General features: G+C 47.9%; 1 protein-coding gene across 8 annotated transcripts in view; it reads left to right on the top strand.

Moving 5' to 3' along the window:
- Positions 1 to 18,164, top strand: part of LOC142590434 (uncharacterized) — a 393,201-nt gene that overhangs the window by 235,384 nt on the left and 139,653 nt on the right. For 7 of the 8 annotated variants that reach the window (XR_012830116.1, XR_012830115.1, XR_012830114.1 and 4 more), the window contains exons 1-2: positions 14,163 to 14,309; positions 14,818 to 14,925. The exons of the other annotated variant lie outside the window; for it this stretch is intronic. The gene's annotated coding sequence lies outside the window, so the exon portion shown is untranslated. Of the gene's footprint in view, positions 1 to 14,162; positions 14,310 to 14,817; positions 14,926 to 18,164 lie in introns of those variants that run through there. 8 annotated transcript variants of the gene reach the window in all.

Below are 18,164 nucleotides of genomic sequence, written 5' to 3'. Positions count from 1 at the left end.
GCGAGCTTTCTGAGAATGTTGCAGAGCGCAATTTGGTAGTGGTAGCGGCGAGGCTAAATGATGTGTTGAATGGTGACGCTGCAAAAGTAGTGGAAAGATTAGCGGAGGGAGTTGACGATTTAAGGGAGATATCACAGCAAGTCCAGATCGTGGTATGCACAGTGCCGGAGGTGCAAGGGAGGAACAGAGCAATTACCAAGGACGTTGTGGCTGTAAATTGTGAAATAAGAAAGCTAAGCTAGGAGAAAGGATTTGAAGTGGCAGACATAAACAGAGAAGTGCATAGAGCAGGCTTTGGCGGAGGCTTTACACGAGATGGCATCCACTTTAATGGAAGGCTAGGAGCCGAGATCGGCTGGCGCCTGGCAGGTCGGGCAGTAGCTTTTTTAGGGGGTCCACTGCGCCTCAGGGCGTAGGGGTAGGTAGAAACAGTGTATAAAGTGCAACAATAGAGGCTGACTACAATAAAATGGCCACTAGGAGGTCCAGGAAGAAAACTACAAATAAATTTAACACCAGGATCAGGTACATAAACATGCAAGGCGGTAGAAAGAGAGCGAGGTGGTTAGAAATAGAACAGCAGTTAAAGGACGAAGAAGTAGGTGTATACGCGCTATGCGAAGCACACCTCAGGGACCTAGAAGACCCACCGCTTATTGAAGGCTACGTCTGGGAAGGGAGCAATAGAACAACAACGGAGAGGAAGGGAGGAGGAGTAGGTATGCTCATACACCAAGGAACAAATTGGCAAAGAATAAAGTTAACTTGCAAAGAACGTGTCTGGGTATCAGGTACAATTGCCGGTAAAAAGGCATGGCAAGGAGTAGTTTATTTAGGGACAGGGGACAAATACACGCAAGAGAACAAAGATCTAGTGAAGTGTCTCGATGACGATATAAAGCAGTTTGGAGAAGGTGCCGATATTTGTCTGCTGGGTGACATGAATGGCCACATCGAGGATCTGGATGGATACACAGATGGTAATGGGAAGTTGATGCTAGACTTCTGTGAACGACACAACCTATTTATAGCAAATAGAGAAACTAAGTGTGAGGGACAAATCACGTGGGAGTCCCGTAACAGACAAACGACCATTGACTACTGCTTAATGTCGCAGGGATTGTATAGCAAGCTAGCAATAATGGAAATAGACGAAAAGGGGAAGTACAGCCTCGGAAGTGATCATAAGCGTATTAGTCTACAGTTGGGAGCCCTACTCAAAAGAGAAATGCAGGGAAGCCAAAAAGAGTACGCAAAATTAAATGACGCGCAAATAGCGCAAATAGCGGCTGGCGTAGAGGAAGCAATAAAGAAACATCCCATGGAAAGGTGGGATTATAATCAGTTAGAACTACGCATTAGTACAAAAATAAAAGAGGTAAAAGGAGTAAACTGCTGGAGAGGAAAGGGGAAGCCACGAAGTTGGTGGAATAAGGAAATTAGAGAGGCCATCGAACAACGACGGTGGGCATCTCGGGAACACAGAGAAGCAAAGAGGGCGCAGTTATCTGAAGAGGAAATAGGCCAAAAATGGGAATATTATCGACAAAAGAAACAACAAGTGCAGGTCCTCGTCCAGGCTAAAATAAAGCAGTCCTCTGATCGCTGGCTGGCTGAAGTTCGCGACGCAACTAAAGGGGGGTCAAGAAAATTCTGGAACCATATAAGCTGGCTGGGTAAAGCTAATCACAGAAAAGAGGAACAGATTCACGATGCCGAAGGTAATTGTTTAGAGGGAGATGACGCTGTGAACTACATCGGTTCAGTTATAGCAGAGTCATTTAGGAAAGACGATAGGGTAATCGCCCCAAGTGAGGGAGCAACACAGAATAGCATAATAGAAAACAGCTTAGAATTGACCAATCTTAACTGGAAAAAGGCGGAAGCAAATGTTCCAAAATGCACGTCCGCGGGGATAGACGAAATTCCTATCAAGTTAATTAATGAACTTGGCCCAAGAAGCAAGGAAACGCTGATAAAAGCATTGGAGGCAGTCATAACAAATAAGCAAATTCCGCACAGCTGGAAACAGAGTAAAATGAATCTGATTTATAAAGGGAAAGGTGATAAGAAGAACATAAAATCTTTCCGACCGATTACGATAACATCAGTTATATATAGGCTGGCGATGCAGGCGGTGAAATTAAAAATGCAGTCATGGGTAGAAAGTAATAGAATACTAGGAGAACTTTAGAACGGGTTCAGAAGTGGTAGGCGCTTAGATGATAGCCTGTTCGTGCTTACCCAGTGCATAGAAATAGCTAAGGCGGAAAATAGACCTCTGTATTTAGCCTTCCTGGACATAAGTGGTGCATACGACGATGTGAACAGGGAACTCCTGTGGAACATATTAAAAGCTGAAGGTATCGGTAATGAGGTAATTGATTTTCTACAGGAACTATATCTAGAAAATAATGTTGAAATAACATGGGAAGGAATCAAGAGTACGACAACTGTCGAGGTTCACAAAGGATTAAGGCAAGGTTGTCCTCTATCACCGCTGCTGTTCATGCTTTATATGATAAGCATGGAAAGAAGGTTACAACGAAGCAATCTAGGGTATAATCTGTCGTACAGATTAGGCGAAAATGTTGTTGAGCAACGACTACCGGTTTTAATGTATGCGGACGATATTGTACTGTTAGCAGATAGCCAGGAAGATTTGCAAACTCTGGTTAATTACTGTGGGGACGAAGGAGACAGTTTAGGTTTCAGTTTTAGTGCAGCTAAGTCCGGTGGGATGTTCTTCAACGATACAACTGATCAGGAGCTTACAATACAAGGCCACGAAATACCCCTTGTAGCCGAATACAAGTATTTCGGGGTATGGATAAACAAAGGGCAGATGTACACGGAAAAGCACGAACAGTCTCTAATAACAAAAGGGCGAAGAGATGCCGGGATATTGAAACATAAGGCATTGTGGGGTTACAACAGGTATGAGGTACTGAGAGCCATTTGGAAGGGAGTAATGGTGCCGGCGCTTACTTTCGGGAATGCGGTCCTGTGTTTAAGGGCAGAGGTTCAGTCGAGACTAGAAGTAAATCAGAGAGCTGTGGGAAGGTTAGCACTAGGTGCCCACGGGAAAACCACAAACGAAGCAGTACAGGGAGATATGGGCTGGGCATCATTCGAAGCACGGGAAGCTCAGAGTAAAATCCTATACGAAAAACGTCTGAGGAAATTGGATGATAACAGGTGGGCAGCTAAGGTGTTTAAATACCTATACAGAAAGAGCGTTGACTCACAATGGCGGAAAAGAACTAGGAAGCTAACCAGTAAGTATGCCAGACACGAGGACGAAAAAGGACAGAGCATTAAACGACAGGTTAAAAATGCGGAAGGTAAAAATTGGATAAATTCAATGGAAAAGAAGCATAGTGCAGAACTATATCGATACTGGAAACAGCAGATCAGGAAGGAAGCGTTTTATGATAACTCAAGAGGCAGTGCCCTACTCTTTGAAGCTAGATCAGGATGTCTTAGAACGCGGAGCTATAAAAAGAAATTTAACGAAGAAGACACATGTACTGTGTGTGGTAAATATGTAGAAACGATGGAACACCTCATACTAGAATGTGGTGGTATCAATCCCGATGTCGATGCGGCCACAGTCACCCTTCCTGAGGCCCTAGGGTTCAGAGATGACAGTCATGTAAATAAATATGAGGTGGAAATTAGCAAAAGGCGATTGGAGGATTGGTGGCTCAAAAGCAGAGAGGTGACATAAGGTTAAAAGGGTAGGAAGACGTATTTAAAGAAAATCGAGAAATTCAATAACACACAACACAGATAAAAATAAAAGGCAAAATAAAAATCTGAGCATGGTGGCAACTGCCATCGCCCCGTTTCAAAGGGGACGCTCCTACCTTCCATCCATCCATCCATCCATCCAGCTACCTTGTTATAGAGGGACCTTAGGTAATCGTTGGGGTGAGCGACGCCTAGCGAAAGGTACCGTTTGGCAATTTCTTCCAGGAAGGACTCTTCCGCTCCCCCTTTCCCTTTATGTGAGTGTAGACAGACAGGCAGACAGAAAAACTTTATTCATAGCCTGTGAGTTTGGATTCCTCTGGGTCCCTGGACTACCGCACGGTCCCGCACTACGTCGAAACGTTCATGCTCCTTTTGTTCATGACGTCGGCAGCCCGAGCCACCGCAGTAACCTGCGATGTCGGGTCCGTAGACGAGAGCAGGACCTCCCAGTCCTCCCAGCTTGAGATGGCGGGCTGTCCCTGCGGGGGAGGACCGGCAGGGCAGCCAAAAAGGATGTGGGAGAGTGTGGCGTGAGGGTCTCCGCATAGGGAGCATGTAGGGGAGATGCCACAGTAGTGGGATAGCAGCTGAGGGAATGGGAGAGAGCGGGTCTGGAGGCGTCTCCAGAGGATCTGTTGGGAGTGCGTCAGGGAGGGGTGGGGAGGAGGGTAAGTCCGAGGGTCCAAACGGGGTATTTGCGTGAGCTCCGCAAAGCTGTGTACCCGCTCCCTCGAGAAACCCGGATCGAGGCTGTCCTGAGCCCGGCAAATTAAACCTCAGGCCAATTTATCGGCAGCCTCGTTTCCGGGGTTCCCAGAGTGAGCCGGCACCCACCGGAGCTAAACCCTACGTGGTAAATTCTGGGTGGGGATGTTCAACAAGTTCCAGGCAGGGTTGTGAATTCTGCCTCTGGCAAAGTTACACAAAGCAGTCTTTGAATCGCTAAAGATGTATTCAGCATCCGAAAGGGCAAGGGCTAAGGCGATGGCGGTCTCCTCTGCTTCCTCAGGTTAGAACCCGAGGGAAGATGGTGAGTTAGGGGTCGGGGTAAGGTTGGGTAGTAAGCAACTGCTACAGCTTCATGCGTTGTACATGCGGCGTCCACCCAGATGGCTTTCTCGACTTGTCCGTAATACTTGTGGAGGGCATTTGCGCGAGCTACGCGGCGAGAGATGTGATATTGAGGATGGACGTTTCGAGGAAGGGGTTTCACTACAAGGGGTGTATGAATGTGTCGAGGAATGGCTATAAGGGTTGACTGATTAGCGGGTATGTTGATGCGAAGGGAGGCGAGGATATGGCGGCCAGTGGCGCTCGCGGCAAGTCTCAAATACTGCGTCTGAAGGTGCGCCTCAACTAGTTCAGGAAGCGTGTTATACATGCCTAGTGCAAGGAGTTTGGCTGTGCTAGTACTGCGAGGCAGGTTGAGGGCTGCCTTAGTTGCAAGGCGGAGGGGGGGAACATTCGAGTCCGATAGATGATACGTGAGCGGAGATCGTGTCGACTGCTAATTGTAGAGTTTCCTCAATTTCCCCGTCTGAGCCATGAGCGGTCCATGTGGCAATATCATCAGCGTACAGAGTATGTTTTAGGTGTGGGATGAGATTGAGCTTCTGGGCTAAGGGGATGAGAGCAATGTTAAATAAAAGGGGGGAGAGGACCGCGCCTTGCGGGGTTCCAAATTCACCGAGTGTATAAGAGGGTGTGCTGAGCTGATCAATGTGCAAGGAGGCAGTGCGGCCAGAGAGGAAGGCGCGAACGTAGTTGTAGGTCTTAGGGCCTACCTGTAGTTCCTGCAGTTCCCGTAAGATGGCAGCGTGTCGAATTCTGTCACGCTGCCAAATGCCTTAATGAGGTCAACCGCCAGGATGGCTTTAGTAAGATGTGGGATGGTATCATCAAGCACATCGTGCGTAATTTGAAGTAGGGCATCCTGCGCAGATAGATGCGCACGAAAGCCGACCATACTGTGGGGGAAAAGGTGATTTTCTTCCATGTACGTTGTCAGTCGGGCAAGGATTATGTGCTCAAAGGTCTTGCCGAGACAAGATGTAAGAGAAATGGGGCGGATGTTCTCGAGTGTGATGGGTTGTGGGGTTTTGGGATAAATATAATTTTTCCATGCTTCCAGGAGGCAGGGAGGGTACCTGCCTCCCAGCACTCGTTAAAGTAGGTAACGAGGTGAGATATGGAGGCATCATCAAGATTTCGGATGGCAGCATTCGTAATTTGATCTTCCCAGGGTGTGGTATTGCGCAATTTCAATAGGGCTGCGCGAAATTCAGATTCTGTAATAGGAGCGTCAATGTGTAGAAGTCGGTCTAGCGCGCGGCTTTGATTATCCTTCGTTTGGCTGTCGTCTAACATGGAGGTTCCACTTACGTCCTGTCCGCATGCGGCCGTCGACTGCCGAACAGAGTTCGTGCCATTGGAGTCTTGTGAGCTCCTTACAGTATTCGTCTATGTCTCGGTTGAGGGTCGCGATGCGTTTGTGTCTGTTGAGATGTTGCTTTCCCCATCGCGCAAGTATCGAAGCCTTGGCCTCGAGTAAGTGTGCGAGGTGAGGGTCAACCCTTGGGACTTCCAGTTCCGTCTGTGTGGTTTTCGTGGCTCTGGTTACGTCGCCCTTTATCGCAGAGTGGAGTTCCGCGAAGGAGTCATACGTATTCGTGTCTTCCTTCCGTAACTTACGGAAGGTATCCCAATCCCAGTCTGTGAGGGTGAAAGATCGGGGTGGGGCCGTCGTACGCGTGTTTGGTACTTCTGTGCGTATGACGAAGTGATCGCTGCCCAGGTTCTCTTGCGTCTTCGTCCATGTGTAGTTTGCAACATTTCGGAGTAACGTGAGGTCCGGCGTAGTATCGCGCTGCGTCGACGTACCCAATCTGGTGGGGAACCTGTGGCCCGTCACCAGGGTGAGGGACAGGTCGTCTATTGCGCGCGAGAGGTTGTTGCCGCTAGGCTTGATTGTGGGGTAACCCCACGACGGGTGGGGGCCGTTGAAGTCCCCTGCGATAATGACCGATGAGTTTCGTGCCAATGACGTGGCTTTAGTAAGGATCGCATGGAAGGATTGGTTGTAGTGCGTGGGGGAACTGTAGACGTTTAGTACAAAAAAACTTTGTTTTAAGAATCGGTTAGGTACGAGCTCGATTAGGATCGCCTCGATGCGACTGTTTTTCGGTAGGACCTCGTGAACGATGCCCGCGAATTTTCTACTAACGAGCGTGGCGGTGCCTCTCCTAGTGTCCCCTCCTCTTTTTGAGACGGTGCAGTACAGCTGAGAGCGTAAGGGTTTCGCATAGGGTTTCCTGTAATAGTATTACGTGCGGCCTTTGGCGTTGAATTTTGAGGTACTGTTGCAGCGAGGATTTGCGTTTCGCGCAGCTAGCGCAATTCCACTGCCAAATTTCTAAAGTATCCCGTGTCGTGTTAGCCATGATGGTTTTGGGAGGAATTTATTGCCACCGAAGGGTGCGTAGTCGTGTCCATTTGTTGTGGCTGACTAGCTTTGTCTTTAATTTTTATGGCGACTTTGTTTTCGACAACCTCTACACGATTCGCTAGGGTATGAATACTTTGTAGGTTTTCTCGCGTGAGGCGCAGAATTTCGTCTAGGGTGTCTTGCGGTACATTACACTATTCTTCCGTCTCTGGGAGCGGTGGGCGTTTGCGTTTCGCTGTGCTAACTTTTACATTTGCTTGTCTAGTTGATGATTTTTGCTAACACAGTGACACTGATGCTACAAGGCTTTGATCGGTCACTTGGCACCAAAAGTTGACTGCCCGAACCTAAAAAAATGTCGAGGCGTGTAGTCCGCTCCTCTCTAAAATAGCGTTAAATAGCCGCTCCTATTGCCTTTTTCAAGCAGATTATTAGAAATCACATTGCTTATAGAGTTAGTAATTTACACAACAGTTTCATTGTATAAGTTGTAAAACTTGTTTCTGCACTCTTTAGAAACTTGAAACAACCGTATGTTCGACGACAGAACGATTACCATGCACTCATTTTAACTCTTAAAAGTTGTCCGTGAATGCGTCGCGAGTTCAAAAAGTGAATTACGCACACAGCTTCACTGCGTACGTATCTTAAGCACCACCATTATGCTACCGCCGTACTACGCAGAAAAGCTAGCTTTACAGTTTGAAAAGAGTTCCGTGACACGATTTTTTTAAGGCCTGTAGAGCAGCACGTATATTAAAGCACTTAAATCGCTTTTGCAAGCTTTCTACTGAACTAGACATCCAACGACGATAAAAACAAGATATGCTCACCTTTCCTTGAAACAGAATCGATCAACCTATTGCACATACGGGGCGGAGGACTTAATCGTGAATATACATTTACTATACTTTTACCAGATCATCTGCCTTTCGCTACGGCACACATCAGTAAATCCTAATGTCATCTACGACATTAGGCTATTAGTAATCGACGCAAAAAAGCTAGATTATCCTATGACTCTTTTAAAACAATTTTTCCAGTCTCTTACGGAGGCAAGGAAAGGGAAATTTATGTTGTCGATGCACATGACGTCATCCGCTAGGAGCGCTAGCGGCATCCGCGGAGGCCGCCATAACTGCGGTCGCAAGTTCGCGCTGCCTACGCGAGCAGGCCTGCGTCGCCAAGTGGCCCACCGATACGCACGAACCGTCAAACGACCTTTTAAATGTGCCTTTCTGACTTGGCTATCGAGTAGTACGTCTTAGGTCAACGATGGGCCTAAGCACGTACGTGCGTGTGTTGAGTGAACCAGAAAAATCGCGTTATAAAAACGAAGTGCGCTGGTGCGACTGTGTGGACCAGCTCGAACTCAAAGATCATCAGCTTCGGCGCGATGTCGGACTACTGCCTCGCGTGGACGTCGCAGACATCAAGGATTACACTGCGTATGCAACGAGCTCCGCGACCCGCAAGCAATCGAAAGCCTACAAGTCGATGGAAGGCCACAATGATCTGGCGAGCGGCTGGGTGCAGCAGCCGCGCGTCAAAGTGCTCGCGTAACATGATCACCTTCATTACGAAATTTACTCCGCGTTGTCCACTTGCGTCGTCAAAGGATAGCGTTAAATTTGCTTCAATGAAAAAAAAAATAAGACCCCGCCCCCCTGAGAACCAAACACTGATTTTACACAGCCTTCGTAATTTTTATGTTACGTCAATTATTCTGGTCTTGCCAAAAGTCTTTTTTTTTTTGCCCTCCCAGGTTTGTCAATCACAGTCATTCGATGAAAAGCCACTCGCACCATGGCTTTTCGCAAAAGAAAACGGCGAGGTGCTGGCGGCACACGTACTGCGCCTGCAAGGCAGGCCTGGCAAAGGCGTGCTCGCACATAGCTGCTGTGATCTTTTACATTAAGGTTGCAGTTAAGAAGAGAAATAACCACGTGTCGAGAGGAACCCAATCTGAACGTATTCCTATCACCGAGTTTCTTTCTTGTGTGACTAATGCATCCGAACATAGCACAGTTCACAGCGACATCGAAGCTCAGTTGAAGCACGGCCACGCCGGAGCGTAGTCTGTCCGGATACGCAAACATTGTACGTAGACGTAGAACAGCACTGCGCACGAGACACTGAAGCGTCCTGCTTATCAGCGACTGGATAAGAAAACAAGGCGAATGGCAGGCCAAAAGATAGGGATCAGATGATCGCGCGAGTAAGACCGCTGCCATTTCTTTCGATGCTCCCCGACCGTCAACATGGCGCGGCTTCCCCAGCGACACTGTCGCCGCCTCGCGGATCGAGCTCAGTGCATACCCCCTATTGGCCTCGAGCACCACCACTGGAAAAGCTGGCGCCACCGTCGGCGTGACGTGCTAGGAGGGATCACGTGGACATAGCGGCCGCGTCGGCTGCTTCGGGAGCGCCGAAGCGAGCTGAAAACAAGTTTGAATTCCCTCGTACGCTGCGGTCCTCATTTAGTGGCGAAATTTTCTCGCTTCGAGTGTCTCCTTTACAACGCTTGAAAGCACTACAATAGGTAGTGGCTGCCTTTGAAGGCGCGCAACATGGTAGGCTACTGCTCGGTGCCGCAGGGCCGGACGCTCGTAACGGAGGCCGGTGTCAGCCTTATTCACACGTAGCCGCAGGACAAGAAGCTGCGTGAAGCTTGGCTCGCGAAACATAAAACCGGCAAACAGTCATCGGCTAGAACTCGTGTATGCAGCAAGCACAGACGCGAGGAAGATTTCTGCTACGGCGCCCGGTCTGCGATGTTCTGAAAACGCGCACTGAGACGCTCGCCCGAGTCTGCTGCACGACTAATGTTATGACGGTTTGGTTTATCAACTTGTCGATGCTACAGATACTGGCAAGTTCAGTGGAGTGGAAAGGCAGCGGTAAGAAGCACATTTAAAAAAAGCATGGCATATGGTCATGTTTGTGTTATGAATTAATGCACTGGATTACAAAAAAGGAGCAGCGGGAAATTGCACGCTGAGAACACCGATAAACATACAGTGCGACGCAACTCGAAAAATAATATTGAAAAGTCAATGAATTTAGAAGAAAAAAACAAGATTGAATCGTCGTGACGGCACATCATAGTCCCTGTAGGCGTCAAAGTCTCTACAATGAAGTTATTTTTGAACAGCTCTGATAGCTGCCACGCAACAATGGTTGCTTGTATACTATCAAATGCTCATATTCTGCGGCCTAAAGCTCATGGCACGGCGCGAGAACGCGCGCGCGGAGAAAGCGAAACAGTACGCAGACAAGCTTACATGCAGACGCGCAGTCGGTCGCTGCGAATCTGCGCGATCGCTGCATTGAGGCTTCTTTCTATTACGCTCCATTTAGTTATACAAACACTATAAGAACATATTTCACATAGTTTGCTCTCAGCGTTTACCTACCTATCACGCAAGAAGCCGGTTCGGGAGACTCCATCGCGGCGACCGCGCGCAGTGGCGTTCACTGTACGTATTCGGTAAAGAGATAGCGTCTGTAAACGATTGTGTGCTTTCAGTTTGCCCAAGATTATTATTTAGACAGTAAACAACTTCTCTCGTTTCGAAAGTACTTACCGGGAGAGCTCGCGCGTGGTGTTTTCAGTGAGTGCTGACAGCAAAACCTATGAGGAGCGCGCCGCGTGATCCCTCATACTACGCCAGCGAGGCGCTTCCGATAGATGGCGACTCCGTAACTCCTCGCCGCCAATAGGACTGCAGTTGCCACTTGCGCTCGTTGTTTACATTTCTTGCACCGCTCCTCCTCTTCTAGTTTCACTATTCAAGCGCAAAGCATTCGCAAATATCTGTTTTATTTTGTAAATTTGTGAATTTATTCATTTACCGCCAATACAAGCGCATTGTGCCTGTCGAAATGGCAACGCGAGCGCTGAACAGATCACAGAAGCAGACGACAGCGAACAGGTATAGCTAGCGCTACTCTGCTCGTACGTTCTGTCCCTAGCGGCAAAAGGGCGTGCTGGAGCAGCCGTGCTGGAGCAGGGAGATCTGTGCAAGTCTGGAGATCGGTAGGTCGTGTGACCAGGGTTGCCGTTGGTGGCTACTTTGCGCCAAATTGGCTACTTTTCGACACCGTCTGGCGATGAAAATTTCACGTTGACTCCTTGGCTACTTTCTGGCTACTTTGAACTTCTATTTTGGCGCATTCACTAGCCATTTTTTTTTTGCAATTGCATATACAATAGCAAGCAAGAACAAAGAAGAACAATTATTTTTAAAGCTTTGCTCTCCTCATGGCTGTTCCGGTCGCCTTGACGCGCGCGCGCCATAGCGCGCGCGTCCTGTACGCATATATTCTCTCCGCCGGCGGTGCGCACTTAGAGACCAACTAGCAGACGCGGGTGCGCAGACGCACGGACTCTGGGTGATGGGCGCACGTCGAAGCAAAGCCCGTGAGGACGTTGCGCGCCATCTGGAGAAAATAACGCTAATTCTAGCGCACGGCGAAGCAAAGGCCGCAAGGACGCTGCGCTCCATCTGGAGAAAATAACACTAATCTAGAGTACTTTCTCCGTTAGGGTCATGCATCCGAAACCATGCGTTTAGGTGCAGCCGTGTGCACGGCATGACACCAGAGAGGAACGAGCAGTACAGGTGAAATAACACTTGTGTACCCCAAGGCGACAAAGCTTCTGTTTTTCTGCCTTCGGCTTGCCGACACCGGCGTCTACCATGGGAAAAGACGCAAGAGCAAAGCGCACGTTTCGAGAAGAATGGAGAAAGGACAAGAAACTGAGCGGTAAGCAAAACGGAAACTATTCTTTAGGCGTTTAGTCGCATGCCGCTTAGTATCTAATATGCATATTACCATGCGTTACAGGATGGATTTCGTCGCGTGACGGCGGAACGACTGCTCACTGCAAGTACTGCAATTGCAACATTCGACCCCACTACAGTGATCTGTTGAAGCACGCAGAAACCAAAAAGCACCGCGAGCGCGCAGTAATCCGAAGTTCGCAACAAAAACTGCCGCAGCTTCTAGCGTCTTCGAGTCGAACGTACTATGAAAAGGCTCACCGAGAGTTAAGGATCGCCTTGTACACTGCAGTGCACACTTCCATAAATGCTGTCGACGAACTTGGTGACATTCTGCATTCCGAATTCAATGATTTTGATCTGCACAGAACGAAGTGCACGGCTATAATTACGAATGTTCTCTTCCCGTACTTCACGGAAAACATGGACAAACAACTGAACGGCTCCAGCTATTCTCTAATGGTGGATGAATCAACCGATGTATCCACGACAAAGCAACTTTGCATGGTTGTGCGGTTTCTGAGTTTAGAAGAAAACAGGATTGCAACCACCCTTCTTGATCTCATAGGGCTGTCTGATGGAACGGCAGAAACGCTTCACGACACGGTATTGAAGACGTTGGACAAGCACGGCCTATCGATCAAGAACTGTCTCGGACTCTGCACCGATGGTGCAAATGCCATGTGCGGCAAACACAATTCTCTGTTCAGTCGTCTTAGTGAGGACAACAAAGACTTGATTGTGATCAAATACTCTTGCCACAGCCTGGACCTTGTGGCATCCAAGTCGATGGAGGCGATTCCTTCTGCGGTTGAGCACTTAGTGCGAGAAACCTACAACTACTTTGCACACAGCAGCTGCCGGCAAGATGCTTATAAGAGACTGTATGCCAGTATGACAGTGGAAGATGAAAGTGCAAATCCACCGCCCAAGATTCTGTCGCTTTCGCAGACGAGATGGCTTGCTATTGCAGACTCTATAGAAAGAATTTTGGCGCAGTACCAGTCTCTCGAAGAGTTTTTTGAGAAAGCAGAAGATCGCAGCTACAACGTGCGCATTTTACGAGAGATGTATCGAGACAGAAAAAATTATGTTTACCTCGTGTTTCTTGCCTCAGTTCTCCGTAACGTTAGGCGAGTGAACAAAATGTTCCAAACAAACACAACTGACCCACTGGTTGTCTTCCAAGAGCTAGAAAATTTGTATTTGGAAATTCTTAGGCGGATTTTGAATCCATCAGTTTTGAGGCACAACACAACGGCAAGTCTGCTGTCGCTAGACCTGGCAAAAATGAAGTCGATTTTCCTGCAACCAGAGGTAGTGGACCTAGGTGACGTCTTCAGAGAGAAGATTTCACTAGTCCCTATTGAAGACCAACGGGCCGTGAGGGAGCGCTGTTTCCAATTCTTGAGGCAAATGGCGATGGGACTGCAGCAGCGACTTCCAAATGCCTCCTCTGCACTTCGAAGACTGTGTGCCATAAATCCCGATGGCATAGAAAGTGCTAAGAGCCGTGAATGCATAATGAAGCTATCGCTGCATTTTTTTGGATGTTCCTCAATCGAACTGGAGTCTGAAATACGCCAGCTGCAGAGTGTTAGCGGTGCACTTGATCGCGCATCATGTTTGACTTTCTGGCACGCAGCGGCATCGTACAAGGACCCTTGCGGCGAATGCCCTTTTCAACACCTGGCGCAAGGAGCACTGAAAATTTTGACCCTTCCAATTTCTAACGCTGATGCAGAGCGCGTGTTCTCTTGCGTGAACTTGACGAAAACAGAGATCCGTAACAAAATGAAGCTGGACTTGCTCATGGCGATACTGCGAATCAAATTTGGGCTACGACTTCAAGAAAAAACAGCATCATCGTTTGACGTTCCTGCTGAGTTGTTGAATAGAATGTGCCAAAATTACTCCGGCATGAACACTATCTACTCTAGATAAACTACGCGGACTGAACTTTTATTTATTTGCAACGTACCTGATGCTTGAAGGCCAAGCAAGAGAACCAAATTTCCTTGCTCTTTATTTACTCTGTGTTCTTGTGTTGATTCAAAATGATATCATTTATTGTTCATTAATAAAAGTTGCTTATAATAATGGTACTTTTCTACTTGGCTACAAATTTGGCTCCAAGACCAGGTGGCGTGGCTACTTTTGGCTACTTTTAGCCTCAGTTCTGGCTCTTTTTGAAAAATTCCCAACGGCAACTCTGCGTGCGACCCACTACCCGTACTAGTACACGATGTCATGCTGTGTTTACGCATGTGGTGAGCGGGCACAAACTTCCCTGCTGCTGTCGCTCACGGCCACCTCCAAAGGTAAACGAGTGCACGAATCAGCTCAATACCTACGTCCGTTGCTTTTTTTGTTCATGTTGTAGCGGCACACTTGTACACACAAAGAAGAAAAGGAGCGGGTGAAGAGGACTTTGTTTTTGCTGTAGCGGCCTCGCTCCATCCAGTGCTTTAGTGCCGAGCCTTCTAAATAGACGTCTCCCGCATTGTAACAATATGTCATGCGCGCAACTTTGCATCAATGGTCGACATTGTCATAACACAAATACGGTATATTACACAGGTAGTGTGTCTGCCTTAATTTTGTCTGCTGTATTTAGGACATCTATTACGAGCTACCCGGACGAACGCTACACATTCGAGAGTTTACAGCTAAAAGAACATTTTTCCTTGTCGCGCGAGGAGCACATTCTTCTTTATTTTGTTTTCACTTTGCGACAGTTACGCGGTGAAGTGCTCAAGGCACATATCCCTGGATGGTTGTACCGTCATTTGTCTAATTTGTTTTACTGTGCTACTGCTGTCGTTACAGCTTCTGCTCATCTTAGTTGTGCCCGTCAAAATATAGCCCATCTCTGCACCGTTGACAACAATTAGCTGCAAGTGCTGATTGCTGCTGGTTGGCTCAGTCCAGAATCTGGTATGTATATCCATTTGCTCAAGGCATACTGAGTCTTCTATTGAGCTGCTCCAGTAAAGGAAGACTGAATTAAATGTCGTTTGAGTGATGCGTGACACCCTATCACTGTTGTGCTATACAGGTGGCAAGGCATATTCAGATGTGGACCAGTAAGGCCGACCAGGTATCTGTTGGAAGTTCCCACAATGCATTAAATGCGAATATAAAATTGTCTAGGCCAGTACTCTTATAGTTCTGTGCCTGATGCCATCACAAAAGAAATGTTTGAAGAATCCAGAAAATTTGTGTAGAGCTGTCCCGAGGCAATGAATCATACAGATATAATTATGTTGCGAACTGTGACTGAACGTCCACAGCTGTGAGTAATTTCCTTGTGGGAATACTGTTGCTTTTCGACGTCTTTTGTGTCAGTTGCACTATCACTTGCCAGTTGCATGCTCAGTGTCTGACTCATTGTCATAAGACTGTGTCTATCTGTACAATGCAGTTGCTGCGCCACAAGCGATGTCAGTGAGTGGTGGTGAAAGTGTTAGAATAGATTAGGTCTCCTACATAGGAAATGCCAGTCGCCTGAAACAATCGCTTAAGTTGTTTCAGCATCAGAAATAGCTCTGCAAGCCTGCAGGTATGCTTAGATGTCTCGGTGTTTGTCTGAGTTGTGATCAGCAACTGTTCGTATATTGCTCTTACGGTGGTATATTATTTTAACTTTGCCACTTGCTCTGGGGTTTATGTGTAGCAGTGTGATGTACTCTGCATTTCATTATGACATGGACGTGTGGCTGCGATGAAATCTTTTGAAGGGAATTTCTTTGGCTCTTTCGACCATTTTCGTTCTTGGAGGTCTGTAATTGTTGGTGGTCGGACTCTGCTAGGAAAACATTCGTTCGCTTTTCCTTGTTCTCTCATTTGCTTGTTCTTTTGTTTGTTCACCCTTTCATTCCTTTAGGCTATTCGCTTACATTGACAGTTATCATCTATGGTCCCTGCACATTTTCTTCACACAAGTTCATGCTCTAATTTGCCAGCAATCTTACTAACAAGGGTTTAGGGCTTGCACTCTTGCTTGCTAACATTGCACACCTTTGATAAAGTTTGGTCACACCTCCATTACTACAGGAACCCATTTCTTGAGTTGTACGTCACTGTTCATGACTTACAAGAGGGTTGAGTGTTGTCATTCCCTCTCATGGCCAGATGTGTTAAACATAAATATAATTATGGGGCTGTATGTGTCAACACTACAATCAGATTATGAAGCATGCCATAGTGGCAGACTACGGATTTTGACACCTTTGTGTTCTTTAAAGGGTCGCTGAAACAGTTCAGGACCCGCTGTGGTTGCTTAGCGGCTATGGTGTTGGGCTGCTGCACATGGAGGTCATGGGATTGAATCCTGGCTACATTTTGATGGGATCAAAATTTGAGAATTCCCATGTTTTAGGTGCATGTTGAAGAACCCCAGGTGTTCTCCCACTACAGTGTGCCTTGTAATCAAATGGCAGGGTTGGCTTGTAAAAACACAGTTTAATTTTTTTTGAATGGTTCAAACAGTTTTTGTAGACACACAGGGTACAGTAAACGTTCGTACCACAATTTGTGTGAAGCATCTCATATTAAGGGGGGACGCGGGTCTTGAAATCGCGAAAAATGGTCAAAAATGGCAATTTTCAAAAATTGCGTTTTTGAAGTCTTTAATGTCCCAACTATGTCTCTACAAAATATTATGGCTCAATTCCTACTCGAAGTATAAAAAAAACGGCAATTTAGAAAAGTCGGTGAGCCGAAATTGAACGCCAAGCGCGAATGTTTGCCTCATTTTCAAGCTGCCGTAGCTCCGCGCGACGCGAACCGATCGGCGCCATCTTGGTCTCGTTTGAAAGCTGGTTTCCCGCTCTCCATTCTGGCGCCCCTCGGCACGCTGTAGACTCTCGTGCAGCGGAGCGATCGGCACCCGTTCTCAAGCGGGAAATCGTCGCGAGACAGCCGCTGATTGGGTGAAACGGGCGCCTCCTCGAGGGCAGCCCTCTGATTGGCCGTGACGCATGCTTCGCCTGCTGCGGGCCGCGTTGTTCGACTCCTTCGCGTCGTCTGCTCTCGCCTGCACGCACGTCATTTTTCGCGCTCCTCTTTCTTTCCTAGTATTTTTCGTTCTGCCTTTCTCTTTATCGTTCTTGTAGATATTTTGGCTATTGAGTCGCTTCTTTTAACCACAAATTTCTTGCTTTTGCGTGCCTGGTGTCTTTGTTCCGCGTGTCACGATGGCGCGAGACGCGCGCTTGAAAGCAAGCACGCGAAAAGCAGTCAGCAAAAAGACACGCGCATGCAATAAGATGAGCGCTACATCGTCGACAACTACAGCTTCGGTGATGCCGCAAGCTGCTGTGCCCTTGGTGGATGCGGTCGGACTGAGCTCGCCAACAACAGCTTCGCCGGAGGACGCGGCTGAACAAACCCCATCGACGCTAGCTTCGCCGGTGGACGCGGCTGGACAGTGCCGATCGGTGTCAACTTCGGTGTTACCGCAAGTCTCTGCAGTGCCGGTGGATGCGCCTGGACTAAGCCCGTCGAAAATACCAACTTTTGAGACGCTGCAAGTCGCTGCGGATTCCGTGTCGTCGGAAGCGGCCGAGCTGGCTGACCGAAGCCTAACGTCGACTTCGGCGTTTCCGCACGCCGCTTCGGTGCCGACGGACGCGGCTGAACCGAGCTCGCGTGCTCAACGCTTCGACATGGTGTTTTTCACGGAGGCGAAGTGCGCGGGGCGCGAAAAAATACGCAGACAACATTAAAACTTCATTGGCAAAGAATTCCGCGACTTTCCGCAAATTCGAGCTAATGAACGTCGGCACAGGAAGTGAAGATGACGATCGCGGCACAGAGTACATCATCATTCATCTCTGTGTGCTAAAGAAGCTGTTTGCGTCCTCAAGCTGCAGCAAATGTGGGATGGCCACTCTCCAACTCGCAAAGTGCAGTGAGAGAGAGCAGTGAGAGAACCAGCAGAGCTGTTGCAGCACAGCTTGGTTACAGTCCTGGGAGCTACCTCATTCGTAGGAGCCTTGAAAAAGATAAACAGAGGCTCTGCAGGTCTGATAAAAGTCACACCAATGCTGAAAAGATGAAGAAGAGGATGGCCAAGAAGCACATGCCTGACAGAACCCAGCACTACTGCCCAGGACTTTTGTGAATGTGTGGCAGATTCAAAGAAAATAGCAAGTGACTTTCTGAGCTTTTTT

The sequence above is a fragment of the Dermacentor variabilis genome, chromosome 8 (assembly GCF_050947875.1).
Source record: "Dermacentor variabilis isolate Ectoservices chromosome 8, ASM5094787v1, whole genome shotgun sequence".
Classification (NCBI taxonomy): Eukaryota; Metazoa; Arthropoda; class Arachnida; order Ixodida; family Ixodidae; genus Dermacentor; species Dermacentor variabilis.
The sequence above is the reverse complement of the archived record's forward strand: the minus strand, read 5'-3'. Positions and strand labels throughout refer to the sequence as shown.